A 23,037-nucleotide genomic window follows, 5' to 3' on the forward strand; every position below is an offset into this window, starting at 1 on the left:
GAATGATACAGGCTTACCTTTGCGGAGCATTCATTTGGAATCCCTTGGGCTCAGAGGCCAAAGGCAAGCCCCCCAACAACCTCTTTTGCCCTCAAGCCAGTAGAAATGGAAACCTTTGGATAGCTCTTTAAACTAGACTTGTAACTCCAGTTCCAGCTCCTGACACTGTTAGTGCAAAGAAACGTCATCCTATCTGAGCAAGGAAAAGAAGGATAGACCAGACAAAAGGGTAATGGGACAACCTGAAAAAGACATGACTCTAGCTTCACATACAATCAACCAAATACTTTTCAAGCAACTACACACATTTTAATCAGAGAAGCAAATCCAAATGACACAGTCTCTGCCAGAATCACAGAATTTCAGTGCTAAGAGGAATCTTATAAATATATTGTTCACTCCTGTTATTTAAAGATAATTGAAAACTGAGTCTCTGAGAGGGAAGTCCCGTAGCTTCCTCTCCTGCCCCTCTCCCCCAACTCTACATGGTTTTTTCTTTTTAAAAAAATTTTCTGCTCAGGGTCTTAGCTGAGGCACACAGTATCTTTCATCTTCCGTGCAGTATGTGGGGTCTTTAGTTGCAGAGCACGATAGCATATGGGATCTAGTTCCCCAACTAGTGGAGAAGGAAATGGCAACCCACATCAATATTTTTGCCTGGAGAATCCCATGGACAGAGGAGTCTGGTGGGCTACAGTCCATGGGGTCGCAAAAAGTCGGACACGACTGAGCGACTGACACTACACTACACTACACTACATTCCCTGACTACGATTGAACCTGGACCCCTTGCATTGGGAGCGTGGAGTCTTAGCCAATGGACCACCAGGGAAGTCCCCTTTGTGGCTTCTTAATAGCAGATCAGACACTAGAATACAGGTTTCCTGGTCTCTAAGGTGGGCTCTGGACAGATATTTGCTGACTCATGGAACTTACCATGTGAAGCTATGCTTAGAGGGTAATGGCCACCAAAGACCCAAAAGAGTCTCTCTAGAACACCTGCAGACCCAAGAGAGGGAGGATCAGACACCACTGTTGCCCAGACTCTCCAGATGAGTTCAAATACATGATATATCATTTCAAGCATCTTGCCCCTTCCCTCTTCCTTCCAACTTGCCACTAAGACTATAAAGTGGGAAGGGCAGGGAAATAAAGTTAACTGCTTAATACTGTTTCTTATTTCTTTTTTAAAAAATTTATTTATTTTTTTTGGTTGCTTTTGGTCTTAGTTGCATCATGCAAGATCTTTGCTGCATCATGAGGGATCTTGCCTTGCAGCGCATGGACTCTCCAGTTGTGGCACGAAGGCTCGGTAGTTGCAGAGCACGGGCTTCGTGGCTCTATAGCATGTGGGATCTTCATTCCCTGACTAGGGATGCAACCCACATCCCTGCATTGCAAGGCTGATTCTTAACCACTGGACCCCCAGGGAAGTCCGCAATGCTGTTTCTAATTAACACCCAGTGAAAATTTTTTGTTTTTTCATTTGCAAGAAGAGACCGAAAATGTTAGATAAATGAGAACTTTGATTATATCTATATATTCTAATCATCTAATTATGTTCTCCCTCATATAGACAATAAGATTTTTACTATTTGGTGGCCATACTGCTACTCATACAAAGCCTTGGAAGCCTAAAGGTCCTGCTGGCCTAAGCAGCACCCAGCTAGGAGTCAACTTTCTCTCTGGAGGGTTGGTAACGCCTCATACTACTTCGCAGACACCCTCTATAATTTCTTCTGGGACAGGGCCAGCCGAAACAACTCATATCTGATCCAGAACTAAACTGTGGAGCATCAAATTAGCTAACTACTAAGGAAATGGCAACCCACTCCAGTATTCTTCCCTGGGAAATCCCATGGACAGAGAAGCCTGGTGGGTTATAGTCCATGAGGTCGCAGAGAGTTGGACATGACTTAGCGACTAAACAACCACAGAAGCTGTGGTAGTTTCCAAGTTGTTCTGTTCCTTATTACAAAGAAATCCTGAGGCCTGTCACACTCTGGCCAAAGGAGCCTCAAGACCCTTGCTGAGTTCTGAAACCAACATGGGATTCAGGCTCATGACAATCTCCATGTTAAGCCTTGATGCCCCAAACAGACTCCCAGTTTAGTACTGAACTTGTAACTTACCTGATATCACAGCTAACTCCAGACCCTCTGGCCTGCTGTACACCAGATTGTGCCTCCAAGCCCATAGGATTCCAGACAAACAAAACACCTCGCTGTCTTTTCTCTGCTTAACCAACCTCACTTGCGGAAAAAGGCTTTGACTTATACGTGCTTTGCACACAAAACAGGTCCAAGAAAACCTGCCAACAGAGGACAGAGAGCAATTATGGAAAGTAAGATAAAATAAGACAGAAAAGATACATTTTCAAATGCAGCATTTTGGTAAGGGAGAGGAGAATGCAGTATAAAAAAAGAAACATAGTGGAAATTCCCTTGCAGTCCAAAGGTTAGGACTCTGCACTTTCACTGCAAGGGTGTGGGTTCAATCCCTGGTCTGGGAACAAAGATCCCACAAGATCCCACAAGGCTTGTGGCTGCAGCCAAAAACCAAAAAAAGAAAAAAATAATAGTGAAACATATTAAAGGAAAAAAAGACCTCACTATAATTCTACATTATTTCTTATAGTCCCAGTGAGGGAAAGAGACAAGCCGGAAAACAAGTCAAACCCCCATTTTTGCTCATGTGGCCCGCTCCCATCCCCCTCCTGACTCCCCTCCCCCTCCATACAGCATGGTTCTAGACTTTGAGGTCACCTTCTTATCATATGTAATATTCTCAAAGAGCTGCTATTATTGTTTAAAGGATCAAAGGTTTTTACTTTGAATTTACACACAGTTTTCTAAGTTAAAATGTTTTAAAACATTTTCAAATCAAACCCTGGCTTCTAACTTACCTATTAGGATATGTATCCTAAAAGCTGAAATGGTACATACTGTGAGGGTCACAAACACAAGTTTTGTGAAAAGATGGTACAGAAGAGTATTTTTTTTCCATGGAAAATGCTTCATGGAGACCCAGTGATTTCCTAAGAAGCCATTTACGAATTGTCAGGAGAAGCCACCATGCACTTTTATCTCTGTGATGATTCAAGCTCCAAGTGAATCCATTTTCCACCCATCTGCTCCCTCCAAGCCTGGACTAACACCTCTGTGGGTGGCCAAGAAGGTCCCAGTGGTTCCCATTGCTCTTCTACACTCGGCCTGTTCCCCCAGGTTCATATACTGCTTCCCCATGTTCCTATTTCCCCTCTTCACCATTGTTACCATCCTCAGTAATGACTTATTACTCCTTGGGAGTATCTGATGCCACAAAGTCTTAAATATTTTCAATTATATTTCTTTCTGCACTATACTTAAAATTCTAGTTTCTTCACAAAATCTTTCACTGAGAAAAAGTGGCATGTGTCCCCTCACTTTTTAAGTCCTGCTCAATTTACAAAAATCTCACATAAAAAGAAGCAAAGGAAATACGATCTTATAGACCTAAACAATAGCTTCTAGAGAATGGAAATGTATTAATTTCTATTTTAATCTTCTGCTATGCTTAGGATTTTTCTGGAGAAGCCAAAGACTGGAAGAGGAGGAGAAATCTGAAGCAAGGTTTGACAAAATTGTACTCTTTTTGTGTGGCTGAATTATGTCATAGAAAATAAAGAGTAGCTATAGTGGCAATGTCGGAGAAGGCAATGGCACCCCACTCCAGTACTCTTGCCTGGAAAATCCCATGGACAGAGGAGCCTGGTGGGCTGCAGTCCATGGGTCGCTAAGAGTCAGACACAACTGAGCGACTTCACTTTCACTTTTCACTTTCATGCATTGGAGAAGGAAATGGCAACCCACTCCAGTGTTCTTGCCTGAGAATCCCAGGGACGGGGGAGCCTGGTGGGCTGCCATCTATGGGGTTGCACAGAGTCGGACATGACTGAAGCAACTTAAGCAGCAGCAGCAGCAGCATAGTGGCAATGTAGGATTGGCTGGCAGACAGACTGAAAGCAAGAAAAGTTAAGGGAACTCACCTGGTACATACTGTGAGTGTCACAAACACAAATTTTGTGAAAAGATAGTGCAGAAGAATAGTTTTTTTCATAGAGAGCCAGTGATTTCCTAAGAAGCCATTTAAGAATTGTCAGGAGAAGCCACCATACACTTTTGTCTCTGATTCTCCATGGAAGCTGTGCTTTGCAAAGTGTTGTTTTTAGCAGCAAAACCCTGCCTTCAAACACAAGTTTAAATATTAAATGGAAAAGAAGCCCAGGTGCTCCAGGTAAAGTAGTAGAGGTGAGCCCCAAACTCCTTACCCTCTGCCCTTAGCGCTCTCTCAGACAGAGCTCCTGGGCCCTGAACCTCTGGGTGGAAGCTTCCAAACAGGGAGAGGACAGAAGGATGTTCCACGGGCCATGTCTGTACAGATGGTTTCAAGGGAACTCATTTCCAGATCCTCGTCTTCCATATGAACTGTTTCCAAAAATTCACCTGCTGGAGAATGAACTTGTGCTCACACAGTCCTTCCCACACTTGACAAAAGAAAGGCCTGTCCCTCACTCCACCAAACTTTACTATGATGAATTGTTCTAGAGTGTAAATACACCCAACAAACAGATATGTAAATGAACACATTGGTCTAGGGAGACATTTAAAGGCTAGTTAGTGCCTTAAACTACTGGGGCTTCCTGTCTTCCTCACCAGATACAGACTTCTATTATGGGTAAAACCTGGCATTGGAAATGGGGTGTTAAGCCCATTCTGGGATTTCCTACAATTGGCATAGCCAAAGGGAAATACATCAGGGACATACTTTCTTTTAAAAGTAACCAGAGTACACATTTGGGTTTTACCATCTATAAATTATACCTCAATAGGAGCCCGGAAGGCTGCAGTCCATGGGGTTGCTGAGGGTTGGACACGACTGAGCGGCTTCGCTTTCACTTTTCACTTTCATGCACTGGAGAGGGAAATGGCAACCCACTCCAGTGTTCTTGCCTGGAAAATCCCAGGGACGGGGGAGCCTGGTAGGTTGCGGTCTATGGGGTCGCACAGAGTCGGACACGACTGAAGTGACTTAGCAGCAGCAGCAGCAGCAGCAACCTGACTTAAAAAAAAAAAAAAACAATAAAAAATGTAATTGGAAAGTTTTATGGGCCACCAAAAAATTCACATACACTGAAAAATATCTATGGATAAAAAGTTCAGTAACTTATTTTGTATTTGGCATGCGTTATTCCATAAGATAGTTAAAATCTACTTCATCAAATCATCATGAAATATTTTTTATGATTACAATCAGTCCTCAACTTATGAAGTGATTAGTATTTTCTGCCTCCTATTAACTTGAATAGTAAATGTTAGATTTCAGTGTAAAGCTGTGTGAGGAGGTTATTGCTATTTTAGGGAGCTCGTGAGCAAAACATCTGAGCTCTGTAGCTTCCAACAATACTTTGGAAACCAATGGCTACCAATGATAGTGGCTCTTGATCCTATCAGACCTAAGTCTCCCTTCTTCTAATAAACATTTTAAATAATAGCACCCTTACTCTCCTAGAATGGAATACATAAGTGATCTATACACATAATTTCAAAACACCAATACAATGTCCTAAATTTAACACAAAAGAGAAATAAAAAACAATAGTTTATAATGAAATATAGAAGACTTACTGAAACACTCAGTTTCTTGTACCTAATTGTACGGAATGAGTAAGCTAGGGTTTAAAAGAAGTAAGATCAGAAGCCATATCATTTAAAAAATATACTAGATTATACATCAATATTAGAATTAGTAACAATAGCCCAGATTCAAAAATTGTGCTGAACTCAGGACGTTTGACATCAAAAACATATTGCTAGTGTTGAAGTACAAAGATTAACAGGATAAAAGTCCTTCTCAGACTTTGCTAGTGGTCTGGTGGTTAAGACTCCAGGCTTCCACTGCAGGGGGCAAATGTTTGATCCCTGGTCAGGAACTAAGATCCCACATGCTGTGCAGTGTGGCAAAAAAAAAAAAGTACTTCTCTCATAAAATATACGACCTAGTGGAATAAGCAGATATCTACTTTAAAACAATATATTCTTAACTATGTGGAACTATTCTCACATTGTAGAGTCTAGCATCTGTGGCCCCTAACTACTGAAATGCCAGTAGCACCCACCTTCCATCACATTACAATGAAAAATGACCCACAAATGTCCATAATACCCCTCCCAGGGAAGTACCATTGCTATGAAGAACCATCATCTACAGGGTAGAGAACAAGCAGGTTAGCCCATCAGGATCTGCCTCCTGCCTTTCTCTCCAGCCTCCTTTGCTGCCAAGTCTGCCTTCCCAACAGAACCATCTGTTGTTCCCTAAGTGGACACAGTGCATGTAGTCCATACCCACTGTTTTTCAATTAACCTGAAATGTCTTGTCTTCTTTTGCTTTCTGATCGCTATTCTTCTTTGAGACCTTCCAGTCCACTTTTAATAACCCTTAATACATTGTTTTTAAAGCAGGTAGTTACCTTCTACTCTACCCCACTAATCTGTGCATTCCACAAGGGAAAGAATTCCTTCATGTTTAACCTTTGTACCTCAACACTGGCAATAAATTTAAGACATCAAATAAATGTTCTCTCAATGAATAAACAAGAGTACAGATGAAGGAATTCACTTTACAGGAAAATAATTATTTCCTTTTAGACTGAAGGGAAAGATGGGACAGTGGATTCAGGGATGGGTTTAGTGATAAATCAATGTAACTGTTGGTTGAGCATTGAACTCAGATGGGTATAAACACTCCCACCCACCCTATAAGAGTCTTCCTCTGTGCCTTGACATGCACAAACAGCACACAACAGCCTCACAACAGCACAAACAGATTCCACGTCTCTCTGCTCCCTTTTAGTTATGTGAAAGCTTGGTCCAACCCAACTCGTTTAAACTCTAGTCTCAGATCCAACACAGAAATCATCTCCTTCCCTCTTCCAGCCCAACCTGAGCCATGGCTGAAGGACCCTGAAGTGGAGAGCCTGTTCCCTTCTATGGCTTCTCCACCTCTTCTTCTACTTCTCTAGAAGGTTCTCTAGAAGGGGGTCTAGCTTCTAGGTAATTGTTACTTCAAACCACTGTTGGCTGTGGATGACAGGCCAGCCCAGACTGTTGTTTGACAGACATCAAGATGCCAGATCTCTTATGGCACTTGTGAGACCTCTCCACTGAGTTGTGCCCCAGTGTAGACCATCCAGCCCCTTTAACTCTCTTAACCTCTGTCCAACGGGGAGCCTCTTGCATGGACTACCAGCAGAATGGCTCAAGTCCAGCTATCTTCCTCCATGTCCCCAGAACCACAAGAAACTCACATGCCCATGCTAAGACAAACAGAAGGAATGCAGGCTATTCTACTGCTAAGCCCCTTCTCTGTCTTTCCACACTTAATTGCCTTTCTTCTTAGATAAATGCAGAGCTAAATAAGTCCATTGTCCAAACAGAGAGTCTAGCCAGGGAATCAGAAGTTAGTCTCTTTCTGTAGACTCTCTTTGATACCCTCCTGCTTGGTTTGGGGGGCAAAAGAAGGGGGAGGTATTGGCTGCTAGGCTCATAACTCCCTCCCTTGAGTCATAGTACACCTTACACAGACTGGAATCGAGGTGAGGTGATGAGGTGATGAGGGATGGGTGGGGTTAGTGCTTAGAGGTACCAGGACCAGTTGGGTTACCTCGAGAGGGTGACTGACCCAGGCCATTTGCAGCTCTCTCCAGGATGTGTGATGCTTAGTATTTCTTTGTCCTCATTTTTAGACCCTAGTAACCAATTTCAGGGAAATAGGAACTCAATATCTTCTATAGAATGCTGAAGTGAAGGAAAAGTTATACAAAATAAAGAGCTCAACTGCATTCCAAAATGAAGATGCAAAGCTATCTTCTGAGTGAGGGAAAGAACTGGGAGTTAAAGGTTTAGGCAGAAATAAGAAAGAAGACAGAGATAGGTTGGGGGCAGAACACTGAATGAAAGCCATGGACACTTTCTCTCCTCACTCCCACTCTCCCCAAAAAGGCACGTATACATATTACACACAAAATTTTGCATTATCATTTTGGGGATGCATGGACCCAGGATCTTCTGAAAGCCTTGAAGGCCAAAGGACCCCAGATTAACAAGCCTTAAGCTAAGAGAAAGCAGTCAGGAAGAGACAGTTCACGTGTATATGTAGGAGGAAGGAGTGGTATCTGTGCAGATAAAGCAAATCCTGGAAGGTCAGACATTTAGGGACAGGCATACACTCAGAAGCAGTCTGTGCTAGATGTCAGTTTTCTAAATGAAATGTTTAATCTAAACTATTCTGATTGCTTAACACTATTCAACTTATTTTTCAGTATCATGCCATGATGTCCACTTACATGCAGATTTTTTTCCATTATATCGGTACTACAGTACTACACAGTTGGTTGAAACCACAGATGAGGACCCACACATGGAGGGCCAACTATATAGTTCTGTGTGAATTTTAGACTGCCTGCAGGGTTGGCGCCCAAAAGCCCCACATTATCCAAGGGTTGACTGTACATATATACATATTTGGATGAGAATAGGGCTCTAAAAACAACAGGTGTGCTATATATGACTGCAGAGACTCTATGTGAGTATATGAGACAGTCACTGTCCTCAAACACCTGCTAGATCTGAGAGAGAAAGATGGAGCAGTAATGTGATGCCAGTCTCTCCCACCAAACAGCAGCTGAGAACATGACCCACCAACTACTGAGAGTAACCAGACTGTCTATCAAAAAGGGCAAGAAGATGGTCCACCATCTGTGGTTCAGAAGAAAACAAGAAAAGAACCCTGGTGTTTTTCTTTCAAACCTAAACTTTATAGTAATCTAACAGAGGACAAATAAACGGATTCCAGGATCCCCATATTAAAACCTACTCATGATGAAAATAAATGTAAAAGTGTGTTCTAAGTTGTCCAGCATGGTATACATGTTCATTATTATGGTAATCATTACAGATATTTCCTACCCAAAGAAGAGAAACTAGACCCCAGCATCAGCAGTTTGAAGTCATATTCTGGAAAGGTGAAATATTTGAAAAGAATGAGTCTGCTTGTTTTCATAACAAATGTGCAAAGGTTTTCAAAATTTTCATGTCCTCATTGAAAAGCCTAAGAAGAGGAGCCAGTCAGTGATACATGACCAGGAGTTAGAAACTCTAGTTCAAATTTGGTTCAATATAACAAATATTTTATTGAGAGGTCTTCAGAGGACACAAAAATAAGTCAGAATATAGCTCCCTGCTTGACCCTCACACACACAAGAAGTGTACTAACTAGGAAGGACAAACACCAGTTGCTGTGGCCAAGTGCTGACATGCTCCTTCCTGTCCTACTCACCCCTTTGTCCTTGGCCTATTTCTTATCAGATGCACGCCGCTCCCTCTTCAGCAAGTCTGACAGTCACAGACTGAGCCCATGGCTCCTGGAGTCCCTACTGAATCCTGTCAACAAAGGGCACTGGCAGAAGAACAGAACTCAGTAGGAAGTGAGAGAGCGAGAATGTTTCCTCCCCTTCTCCTTCCACCTTGGCCAGCATCTCCTGCAGAACCTGTGTGTTCCCTGTGGCTGCTGCTGCCCTCAGGTAGGCGCTCCTTCCAGCTTCTAACTCATCCTTGTTCCCCCAGCCTAGGGATGACAGAAGATTCCTGCTGTTGCTAATATCTGGGTTGCCTTGCCTTCCCTTGAATAACTTCCCAGGTCTTCCTTCACTTGTATAGCTAGTTCTCTGGATGAAGTTCCCTCTAATTTAAACACTTACAGTAGTTAATGTTCTCCTGGCTGAACATGATATGTGGCAGCTAAAAGTGAACTGACTGCTATTGAGAGCAAAGACCCTGATTTCACCATTGCTAAATTCAAAGCTCACTGCTATTGGTGTGGGTCCAGAGTGAGTAACACAGAGGAATGAAGAGACAGAATTGATTTTCCTCTTCTCCCAAAAGAACACACAAGAATAAGAGAGAAAAGCAATGGTGGAAAAAGAGAGAGGAAGAAGCATTATGGACTTACTACTTCCCTGTCCTCAGGATAATTTGGTTCCAGAAGAGGCTGCTGACAAGGACAAGGAATTCTCCCCCGCTCCTAAAATTCCGATAAATTAAAGAGAATGGACCTTCACACAGCTAGGTTAGGGTCTTTAGAAACCCTAAACACTAAAATTTAGATTATGGTATGCCAAAAAATCAATGAAAATAAAGTCAATCCTCTATACTTATAATACAACACAATGTAAGTGTAAATATTAAGTACAATAAATTTGACTTTTTCCCATAGTAACTGCTTGCACATTAAAAAAAAAAAAAAAATATATATATATATATGTATATATCTCAAAATCTTTTCCTCCAAATCTATTTGGGGGCCCCGCTTTGCCCTAAGCACATACCTAGTCAGCCCACTGGATCATCCAGTGATGGGCCTGGGCAGCCTGCCTTGTCCAGAGCTCCAGTGGCCAGCCTCTGAGGGATGGTGCATGTGCTCTTATAGGGGTGTGGGGTGCTGGACGCTGAGTGTCCTGATGACCCAGGAGTGTAGAGAGTTCTTAAATTCATATGTGCCCGGGAAAACTGAAGGCTTTAGAGGGGAAAGTGAGCTGGAGCACTAACCCTAAGAGTCTCTGAAAGAGCAAGAGGACGCACAGGGTTCACCTGCTGGTGGTGAGGTGGACAGTGGATGTGTCTCCAAGAGGTTATCTATGCACCATCCATCAAACCACCACTGACCATCATCTTCTTAGAATCAGCTATGTGTACTCAGCCATAAAAAAGAACGAAATCATGCCATTTGCAGCAACATGGATGGACCCAGAGATCGTCATACTGAATGAAGTAGGTCAGACATAGAAAGACAAATATCATATAATATTGCTTATATGAGAAATCTAAAAAAAAATTGTACACGTGAACTACTTACAAAACAGAAACAGAGTCACAGATGTAGAAAACAAACTTATGGTTACCAGGAGGGGAAAGGAGGGAGGAGGGACAAATCGGGGGATTGGGATTCACATATATACAATACTATTCATATAATAGTATAATATAGTACATTAATATATAAAGTATGTAACTAAAAATGACTTATGGCATAACACAGAGAACTCTTCTCAATACTCTGTAATGAACTAAATGGGAAAAGAATCTAAAAAAGAGTAGACACATGTGTAACTGATCCACTTTGCTCTATACCTGAAACTAACACAACATTGTAAATCAACTAGACTCCTATAAAAATTTTAAAAAGTATACTGTACTCAAACATTAAAATCCACACAGCCCCCTAAACACTATTTCAGAGATGTATGATATTAAAATTGTTCACCATACATCATTACATGAAAACAGAAGGTTGAAAAATGTATGGAATGAGCCCAGTTTCATTAAACATGCACACATATACATACCTAGTCGAAACCTGGGATGAATAAATCAAAATGTTAAGGATGACTATTCTGGGGGGATACTATGTTATAATTTATAATTTTATGAATAACTTAACTTTCAATGATTATGTATCACTTTTGTAGTAAGAAAAAATTATATGCAGACTTTTCTTTAAAAAAAAAAAGGTATCATAGGGATGAAAGGATACCAAAAGATGTTCTTTAAATGCCACTGAACTATGTCTGTAGTTTGCATTTAACCAATACACCAGTCAAAATTGATGGGGTTTTTAATTTACAAGTTAACCAGGAGATTTATTTATAAAGACATATGACTTGGAACTTCCCTTGGGGGTGCAGTGGTCAAGACTCTGAAGTCTCAAAGCAGGGAGCCTGGGTTCGACCCCTGGTCAGGGAACTAGATCCCACATACCACAACTAAAGATCCCGCATGCCACAACGAAGCCCTGGCACAGCCAATAAATAAGTAAAAATAACCTTTTTTTTTTTTTAAAAAGACATATTACTTTAAGACACTTTCTGCCTGTTTTATACAACCCCACCACAGTCAGTATGCAGCTCAATAAATACTTGTTGAATAGAACTGAATCATCTAGTGTAAAATTTTTATAAATGGTTGAGATGAGGAAGAGCCCAGTGAAGTTCATACTTTACAGATGACAGTAAGTTCCTCCATTCTACTTCAAACACACTTGGCACTGTCTGTCAGCATCACCTTCTTGTTAAATCTCTTACCATGGCTTCCATCGCAGCTCATCCTCCCAGTCATCCTTCCGTTTCAGTGTCCACCGATCACTCACTGTGGTGGGGATCCTCTTCCTCCTTGGAACTGTGGTCTTCCCCTCCACACTAGCCTCATGCTCTAGCCTGCCGCTTTCTGCATTCTTCTCCCCGTAAATCACTTCCTCGGTGAGTTCATCCACAGTCATGGCATTATCTATCACCTCAGTCTCAGGTGCAACATGACCTTGTTTCCCTGGGTGTGCGCTAGTGTGCTGTCATTGTTACATATGCAAGGCATTTTGATATTGCACAACACTAATGATTAGAATTTTACAGTATAACTCACCAAGGAAAAGACTGGAGGATCTGAAGAAGAGTTGTTGGCATCAACGGCTGTAAACTCCTTCCTCCATGCCATAAAGTAAACCAAATAACAACACACAAGTAGAAAAAGTCAGCAAAGCATGTGTTTAAAACTCTCAGGTTAATGGTATCATACTTTGTTTGGAGAAGGAAGAAACTAAGTAAATGAAACAATTAGCCAACAAAATATTTTTTAAAGGCCTTAGATTCTGTATTTATAAAACTCACTTATATGAACAAAGTATATATTTTTATTAGTCATAACTCTGTTTTTTATTTTTCTGGTGGCTGGTCCTAGTTGGCTGACCACACTACTCTTATGGATTCAGCTTCAAAACAAATCTCCTTAACTGCCTCCCTCCCCTTCCAACCAGATTTCTTCCCTTAAGATTCTATATAGAAATTTCAAGCCACCACTGGGCTTATAGATTCATTATGTAGACCCAGAGTATGTAGATCATAGGTCCTGAAATAAGCTAAGGGTTACAGGCATTCCTCAGACCCAGTACATGGAACATAGAGGTTATAGACTTTTGGAATAGGAGGATGGCAATTTGGGGCCAATTTTTGAATAATCCTGGCAGGAAAGAAAGCACATGCTAGAAAGTGCCACAGAATATTACTACACAGGAAAAGTTATCAAAAGCCTTAAGGCCATGAGTAAGACTGGGCCCACCTAACCGTACACCTAAAGCAGTTAGAAAAAGCAGAACAACACCCCCCACAAAGATCAGAGCAGAAATAAAAGAAAAAAGAAAGGAAGACTGGGCCCAGATACTAGTCCAGAATAATAGATAGAAAAGCCAAGTTTCACTGAAAAGTAGAACCACTTTAACATAATAAATATGTTTCAGTCAAGCAAGACAGAAGAGAAGGAGATGATTGAGAATAGAACTATCAAGGCCCAGGGTCACCAGCACCCCCAGAGAGGGTAAAGGAAACATCTACATTACCTAGGCCCATAAAACTGGGCTGTGCTCTGTGGTGACTGCTCATTAGGGGTGCATAAGGAGGTATCTTCCAGGGCTGGCCAGCCAAGCAAAGGGGTTATTAGAAATATGTATACATATACACATTTAAAATAGATTACCAACAGTACCTACTGTACAGCACAGGGAACTCTGCTCAGTATTAATAACCTAATGAGAAAAGAATTTGAAAAAGGATACATGTATATGTATAACTGAATGCTGTACACTCGAAACTAATACAACATTGTTAGTCAACTATACTCCAATATAAAATAAAATTAAAAAAAAAAAAGAGAAGTATGTATATATGGAGGCTACTTCTCAGAAAGGGCAAGCTAGCTAAACTAAATTAAAGATCAAGAACCAAGGCGAGGACTTCACTGGTGCCTCAGTGGTGAAGAATCTGCCTGCCAATGCAGGAGACTCAGGTTAGATCCCAGATCTGGGAAGATCCCATATGTCACAGAGCAACTAAGCCCGTGTGCAAAATAAATAAATAAAATTATTAAAAAAAAAAAAAAAGAATTAGGGGAACCAACTGGGCATCAGAATCAGAGTGGTGAAGACAGAGAAAAACATGAGAATACAATTCTAGGAAGCGATAAGAATGCAACAAAACCTGTGGGAGGTCTCAAGTCCATAGACTAGGATTCACTCTGTTCTTCGGAACTTCTCACCAGGTTAAAGGCAGAGCCTTGAGAGGAACACATCTGTGTGGAAATGATTTCCTTCTTCGGAGTCCTTGCTATCTCCCGGAGTCCAGGTTTCTTCGGATTCGACAGGCAGAAGGCTGCCAGGTCACTAAGGTAGGCAAGGAGCTCCAGCTGTGCTCCTCTGGTCCTCTGTAGGCCACCTACCCCATCAGACATTATAGGTAGCTTCAGCACCATCACAAGTCCAGCCAAATGCTAACACATCTCTAGAGTCATCTATAATAGCACACCTTCTGTGACACCACACTGCGAGCTTCTTCCAACTGACAGGCAGTTCTCTCCCAGTTTCGAACTGACTCTTCCTTCTCTTGGGTCGATTAGTGTTTCTTGAGGCTCTACTCTAGATTTTCTCCACCCAACCCTCTGTCCACAATTCTATCTATACTCATAACTCCAATGACCATTTCTACATGTTAAAGATGAATCACCAGTCCATTTCTGCCAGATCTAAATTAATATATCCAGTTGTCCACTGGATCTCTTCGCTTGATGGCCTTGCAAGCACTTTGAACTCTGATGTCCAAAACCTGATGTGATTTCTTCACCAGATATCTTCCCACCACAGTGTTCTTTAACTCAGTAAGTGATACTACCATCCACTCACACACTCAAACCAAAAACCCGAGGCATCCTTGAATTCTCCAATTCCCTTACTTTCCACATCCAAGTCTTGCTGGATATACCCTCAAATATATCCTCAAATCCATCCACTTCTCCATTGCTTCTACCCTATAGAGTCCAAACCACCATCATTTTTCACATGGCCCGATGTAACAGCCCCTCAACTTGTCTCCCAGCATCCAGTGTTGATCCTCTCCAGTCCTCCGTGTGTAAAACAGCCAAAATGCAGCGCTGGCAATGGCATTCCTCTGCGTGGAACACGGATGAACTACAAACACCTACTCATGGATTTCACTGTGCACCATGATCTGACCCCTGCCTACCTCTTGAGCCTCGTCTCACATAACATCCCTCCCCTCCCCGTCTAGGCTCCGTATGCACTGAACTTCTTTCATTCCTTTCATATCTGTCACCTTTGCACATACTGTTCCCTCTTCCTGAAACATTCTTCCCACCTCTCACCTGATCACCTCAGAATCACTCCTAAGATCACAGAGTAAACATCACTGTTTCCTTTGTAGACAAGATCCCCCAAAAAATGTGTATTCCAGTAATGTTCTGTGCTTTCTCAGTAATATTTTCCAAACCTAATATTGCTCAAACTTTATTATAGTTACTTGTGCTTATTCCCTTATTTCTTACTAAAGGGTATATCCTCAGTGCCTAGCACACTGTATGGCATAAAAGACTCAGTTAATATTAGAATAAATGAGAAAATGAGTCAGTGACAAAATCCAAGGAATTTGGACATGACTCCTCAAAAAATGGGCTCCTCAAGGTGAGTCAGATCAGATAAAATGTAGATGCCAGTGGAAATAGCAGATCACAGGAATCTTTCCTCCCGTGTCTGACCAGGCTAGGTGAGTGGATGTGTTTCAGCTGTATGGTTCTTCCTTGGCGATGGGTGCACCAGTGCTGAGTCACTGGTGGTGTTGAGGCAGGTACACATGGGTAGGCAGTCCCATTGCATCTGAGCGCACAGAGCGCACAGAGCATCCATCCTAACCTACCTCAGATGGGCCCAATCAGCCCCTCTTGGAAACATGTACACAGGCCTGCATCATTCCATATTCAGTCCCGCACTGCTCAGGCTTCCCTGGTGGCTCAGTGCTAAAGAATCCACCTGCCAATGCAGGAGACATGGATTTGATTGGGAAGATCCCCTGGAGCAGATAATGACACCCCACTCCAGTATTCTTGCCTGGTGGGCTACAGTCCATGGGTTTGGAAAAGAGTCAGACATGACTTAGCGACTGAACAATAACAAAGATACTGCTGAGACTCTCTTGAATGAAAATATCTCTGTCTCTCACACAGTCGCCTCTCCCTGCTTCTCTAACCAGAGATGGATCTGGATGTTAGATGGGAAGGGGACTTTGTAACAGCAGGATAGAGTTGAACTCCTTGAGCCGGTGATCCTCTGGCTTCCTACATCTCTAGGACAATGTTCCCCTGCCCCTGTTTGCTGCATATTCTGCTGGCTGGTACAATTCTTGGGTCATTCTGAGCCTAGAAATAGCCTGAGCAGCACCCTCTGGCAGACTAAATCTCATTGTCTTTCCCAGCACTATCTTCCTGAGCCTGGTTGTAAAGTCTATCACACTTCTCAGATGCTTGTATTTTCAGCACAGATGCAACAGGAACCCTTCACAGACTCTGAACCAAGGGCTTCCCTGTTCCACACAGAGATGACCCACATCTTAACCTCCAGGGTCACACATTTTCACTGAGCTTCTCTCCACTTAATATCTACATTTTCCCCCTTATTATCCAGTTCCTACTGGGCTGTGTCCAGGCTCAGTAAGAATGAGGGCCACGATGGTCTAGACATCCGCTATTGATAGATGAAGACGACTGATGATACACATGGTGTGTGTGCTGGTCCTTAATCTCTTCTTTCTCGAATCCTTTAATCTAAATTAATCAACCCTCCTTATTCATATCTGCCAAACTCCTACTTATCTTTGAGGTCTAGTTCAAGATTTGTTTCTTCTTTAAAGGTCAGCCTAAGCCACTGGTTACGTATGGTTGTGAGACCTGGACCGTAAAGAAGGCTGAGTGCCAAAGAATTGATGCCTTTGAACTTTGATGCTGGAGAAGACTCCTGAGAGTCCGTTGGACAGCAAGAAGATCAAACAAGTCAATCTTAAGGGAAATCAACTCTGCACACTCATTGGAAGGACTGATGCTGAAGCTACAGTGTTTTGGTCACCTGATGTGAACAGCCAAGTCATTGGAAAAGTCCCTGATGCTGGGAAAGATTGAGGCAGAAGGAGAAAGGGGTGTCAGAGGATGCAATGGCTGGATGGCATCACTGACGCAATGGACGTGAACTTGGGCAAACTTCGGAAGATGGTGAGGGACAGGGAGGCCTGGCGTGCTACAGTCCATGGAGTCACAAAGAGTCAGATGTGACTGTGTGACTAAACAACAACAAGCCGTAGTGATCTCATTCTGCTCTGAATTAACACCACTTCCTCTCTGGTTATCTAATGTTAGTACTAGTTTATAAATGTTCATAGTAAGTGGTAATTATTACTGATGTTTGCGGTGGCTTGAACAATGGTGGAATAATTAACACAAATAAATTATGGCTAGTTTTAAAGGACAGATGAATGGTTAGTTATAGAAGATATCTGGCTCTCTGGCTATCAGGAAAGAGATTGAGGAGTTATTTGAAGATACAATTACCAAACTCTTTTGGCAAAGACATCAGAAGTAGGACTGGAGACAAAGATACTCCAAGATACTGTTTAGCTTAAACCAAGGAGGAGAACGTTAAGTGCAGTCACTGTGCCTTAGTAGTAACAGGAGCGCGAGCCCAGATTTTCCATTCAATACTGCTACACTGCTTCCTGTGTTGCATTGTAGCAGGCTGTATACAACCTGAGATTCCCTTTTCTCTACAGATTGGTGACCCTCTGTGGAAAGAGGTTCTTGCTCAATCATATAATAAGTGTATTGCCAAGGATCTAATACTTGAGGAATCAGAGATAGAGGCAGTAATGTTTTCTTGACTTAGCCATGCACACAGTGGCTACTCACTAAAACACAGCCTCTCCCATTAATACGTGAACTCTGTGGAGCAAGGATGTTGTCTAGTGTGTTTACTAATGTATCTCTAGTGCCTGATTCACACAGCAGGTGATGATACAGATTTTACTAGTAAATAGTTAGTACGCAATATTAGACGAAGACAACAAGACACAGAAGAAAAGTTTAATAATTCTGTTCTAGAGTACATCCGTTTTTGAGAGAGGTCTTTTAGATTCTTCCTTTCCTACTGCATCTGCTGTGCAGTGAGGACAAAGTTAAGAAGTGACCAAAATGGATCATAAACATAAACAGACCCAAATGTGAAAGTTAAAACTATAAAACTTCTAGATATACAGGAAAACACAGGAGAAAACCTTTGTGACTTTGGTATAAACAAAAAATTTTTATGCAGGGCACAAAAAGGGCTAACTAGATAAGGAAAAAGTAAGAAATTAGACTTCATCAAAAATGTAAACTTCTGGTCTTCAAAGTGATGTGATGTTGCTCAGTCGTGTCCGACTCTTTGCAATCCCACGGACTATAGTCTACCAGGCTTCTCTGTCCATGGGATTTTCCAGGCAAGTGTACTGGAGTGGGTTGCCATTTCCTTCTCCAGGGGATCTTCCTGACCCAGGGATTGAACCCAGGTCTCCTGTACTGCAGGCAGACGCTTTACCCTCTGAGCCACCAGGGAGCCCAAAAGATACCATTAAAAAAAAATAAATAAAAAGGCAAGTCACTAACATGGGCAAATACTTTCAATTCATATACTCACAGAAGACTTGTATCCAAACTTTTAAAACCTTTATAATAAAAAGAATATATAAAGAACTATTACAATGCAATAACAAGAAGCCAAACATTCCAATTCTTTAAGTGGGCAAAAGATTTAAAAAGACTTCACCAAATTTAAGATAGGTGGCAACTAAGCACATGAAAAGATGTTCAGTATCATTAGTCATTGAGAAAATGCAAACTAAAACCACAATGAGACACCACTACACACCTACTAAAATAATTTTTTTTTTAACTGACAATACCAAGTGCCGATGGAGATGCAGAAACCTGGAATTTTCACAGAATGCTGGTAACTATAAAATCGTACAGCCACTTTGGAGAAATTTGGCAGTTTTTTCTTTATCAAGTTAAACATTCACTTACCACAGGACCTAAGATTTCACTCCAAGTTATCTGTCCAAGGAAAGTGTATACATATCCACAAAGACTTGTATGGGAATGTTCAAAACTGGAAGGTGGAAACAAATGTCCATCAACAGGTGAATGGATAAACTGTGGTATATTCAACAATGAAATACTTCCCCACAACATAAGGGATGAACTATTGATATACACAGAAACATGGATGGATATCAAAAGCATAACGCTGAATTAAAGAAGCCATATACAGGATACATACCATATGATTCCATTTATATGAAGCTCTATGTATGGATGTGAGAGTTGGACTGTGAAGAAAGCTGAGCGCTGAAGAATTGATGCTTTTGAACTGTGGTGTTGGAGAAGACTCTTGAGAGTCCCTGGACTGCAAAGAGATCCAACCAGTCCATTCTAAAGGAGATCAGTCCTGGGTGTTCTTTGGAAGGACTGATGCTGAGGCTGAAACTCCAATACTTTGGCCACCTCATACGAAGAGTTGACTCATTGGAAAAGACTCTGATGCTGGGAGGGATTGGGGGCAGGAGGAGAAGGGGACGACAGAGGATGAGATGGCTGGATGGCATCACTGACTTGATGGACATGAGTTTGGGTGAACTCTGAGAGTTGGTGATGGACAGGGAGGCCTGGTGTGCTGCAATTCATGGGGTCGCAAAGAGTCGGACACGACTGAACTGAACTGAACTGAACAGTAGGCAAAACTGATCTACAGTGAAATCTGATCACTGGATGTCTGGGGTGGGGTAGAGAGAGACGATTGCAATGGGCAAAGGGAGATTTGGGGAGGGTGACAGAAATGTTCTACATATTGACTGCAGAGATGATTACATAGATGTAGATACCTGTCAAAACTCACTGATTACACATTTAAAATGGGTTCATCTTGTTTGAATTTTTCACAGATGTGTATTACTTCTGTAATTTAAAAAGATTTGTTGTCCTTTTAAAACTCTTCTAACTGGTCAGGCTTGGTTAGTGAGAGAAGCAGGTTTTTAAGATGCTTATATAAAAGGGATTACCGTAATTATATGAAGAGACTATAATCACTGAAAGTTGGCTATGAGCCACCAGATATTACTAGCATGTTTTTGTTACAAAGTTAACAATACTTCTGTCAAACTCACTGATAGACAATTTAAAAATTTTTAAGCAAAAAAATAAATAAAATGGGCACGTCTTGTATGTAAATTATATTTCAATAAAGTTGAAAAAATAATTATTTTACAACAGTTAAGGAGTTAAGTCTTTTTGGTTATCAATAATGGCTGGCCAACAAGTCATTACAAAGGTTAATCAATCCATTGTAGTATAAGAGTATCCTTGATCCATCAGCCCCTGAAACATACCAGAGGAACAGATTCTATTATCAGCAGAAAATCAAGGAATTTGCTTTGCAATTCACAGAAGTTAGAGTGTGAATTCATACATCCTCTTGTGATTAACTGGAGTTAATTTTTAAAAAGTCAGGCCTAAGCTATGTTAAAGTGAAAGTGAAAGTTGCTCAGTCATGTCCAGCTCTTTGTGACCCCATGGACTATATAGTCCATGGAATTCTCAGGCCAGAATACTGGAGTGTAGTCTTTCCCTTCTCCAAGGGATCTTCCCAATCCAGGGATCGAACCCAAGTCTCTCACATTGCGAGCAGATTCTTTACCAGCTGAGCCACCAGGGAAGCCCATGTTAAAAAGTGCAAAAAGGTATTTTTTATCAGGTTAATGCTTCAAAAGTAAAGAATCCCCACTGTGAGAAAACAAAATACTTCTGGCATATACTCTGGCGTCTGGACCTTCCAAAGCGGGCAGCACACACACATGGCAGGCAGATGGACAGAAATGCCTCCCTGACCACACTCTATGTGGCACACAGTGGAAGAATAGCTTCTCCATCAGGAGCAGGTTGTTAGAATAGCCAGAGGGATACGGTTTTTATTTGTAATTGGGCTCACAAATGTTTATTATGATCTTTTTTTTTTAACTGTCAGTCACTGAAAAGGCTTTCTCTGCAAGCACAGAAAGGGAAGAAAGCAAAGTATATCTGCTAACTTCCCTCTCCACCTGCCTTACCTTACCCTTCTCCTTTCCTCCATCCCCTTAACTCATTACCCCTCCACTAGTAAAGTCTAAAACCATACCAGGGGGCTTGGTTGAACCAAAAGAAAAGGAAGGCCTAGGATCTGGATGTATTGATAGATAAGAAGTGGGGGAGGGTGACTGAATTCAATGAACTCTTGTCATTTCTAGTTCCAGCATCTTGCTGCTGCTGCTGCTGCTGCTGCTGCTAAATCGCTTCAGTCATGTCCAAGTCTGTGCGACCCCAAGATGGCAGCCCACTAGGCTCCTCTGTCCCTGGGATTCTCCAGGCAAGAATACTGGAGTGGGTTGCCATTTCCTTCTCCAATGCATGAAAGTGAAAAGTGAAAGTGAAGTCGCTCAGTCGTGCCTGACTCTTAGTGACCCCATGGACTGCAGCCTACCAGGCTCCTCCGTCCGTGGGATTTTCCAGGCAAGAGTACTGGAGTGCGGCGTCATTGCATAATAGAACACTAATGTCCTGTCCAGCAATTAACTCTTCTGCTCCATACAAAGCCCTGTTGGGAGAATAAAATTAAATGTCTGTCCTCCCTTGACAGAAACCAAGGGATATCCTAGGGACTCCTTCCCCTAGACCCTTTCTCTCTCTATCCTGATAGAGCCATAGATGGCCCTTGACTTAAGCTTGGCCAATTAAATAATCTCATGGAACTCTTTATTTCTTTCAAAGAGTAATGCAAGAGGCAAAGACATGGCTTGCAGTGGAGCCAGGCAAGACAACCAAGCAGTTTCTTTCTCTTGTCAGTTCCAAGCCTCATTTCTTAGGTTTCCCATCCATCCTGTGAGGCTTTCTTCCATGGAGAAATACATATTTTAAGTTTCCCACCTCCCTCCCCTACCCCTCATCCTTTTTTAATCTCCCCGCCTCCATCAGAGTTAATGTCTATTACCAGTTTGGTGGTGGTGGTGGTGTTTTTCCAATTTCTACATATCCCATTTTTGTTTTTAAAAATGCATGTATGTGTCATATAAGTTGGATTATATTATACATGTTGTTACACAACATGCTTTTCCTGAGCTGTGATCTTCTATTTCTTTTGTATCGTCTCATCATTTCTGATTAAAGATGTACACAAAAATCTCACCAAAGTTGGAGTCTATGGATAGGGTGGGACTCAGTTAATCTATTACATAGCCCATTTATTACTCATAAGAGAATGGGCTCAAGTTCATCTGGCTGAACAAAGATTCTAAAGAATGCCAACTACGTGTGAGGCTCAGAAGTTCTTACAGGCAACATAAGGGTTCTTGAGCAGAGAAATCTCATGATGAAGACAAAGTTTCATGAAGAATAACACGGCAACAGCAAGTATAATAGACAAGAAGGAGACCCTGGACAGCAGGGAGACTGGTTCAGTGGCTAACAGAGGAGTAGATCTAAAGAAACAACACTCTAGATTACAGTGGTGGTCAGAAAAATGGAGAGAAATTTTACTGAATTTTTAAGAAGGTAGACTAGTAGAGTGGAAAAAACAATGATTGGAATTAGAAGAGCTAGATTTCAATTCTAAGACTGAAATTTATTAGCTGTGTGATATTTGGTAATATACATTCTTGCTCCATATCTTTTTCTCTGTCAATAAAATGAAGAACCTGGAATATCAGGGCTTTAAGTTTCAGGGTTTTTTTTTCCCAGCAAAACCCCCGCTCCTCTCATAGGGACAGGGTTCAGAACCCCAGCTCTCCTTCATTATACCTCCCAGCCACTTTGTTACACCTCTGAGGCATTCTTGAGAAATCAAGAGGACTGGGATACAACATTTGAGAAATCTTTAAAGGCTCTATTATTAACTCTAATATTCAATGACTCAAGGGGGTAAGTTTGGCAGAGATGTCTAGAAAAACAGTAATGATTTTAATAGTTACCACAGAATCAAATTAGAAAGGATGAACTGACTTCTGAT

Source organism: Bos mutus, chromosome 8 (genome assembly GCF_027580195.1).
Source record: "Bos mutus isolate GX-2022 chromosome 8, NWIPB_WYAK_1.1, whole genome shotgun sequence".
NCBI classification, from domain to species: domain Eukaryota; kingdom Metazoa; phylum Chordata; class Mammalia; order Artiodactyla; family Bovidae; genus Bos; species Bos mutus.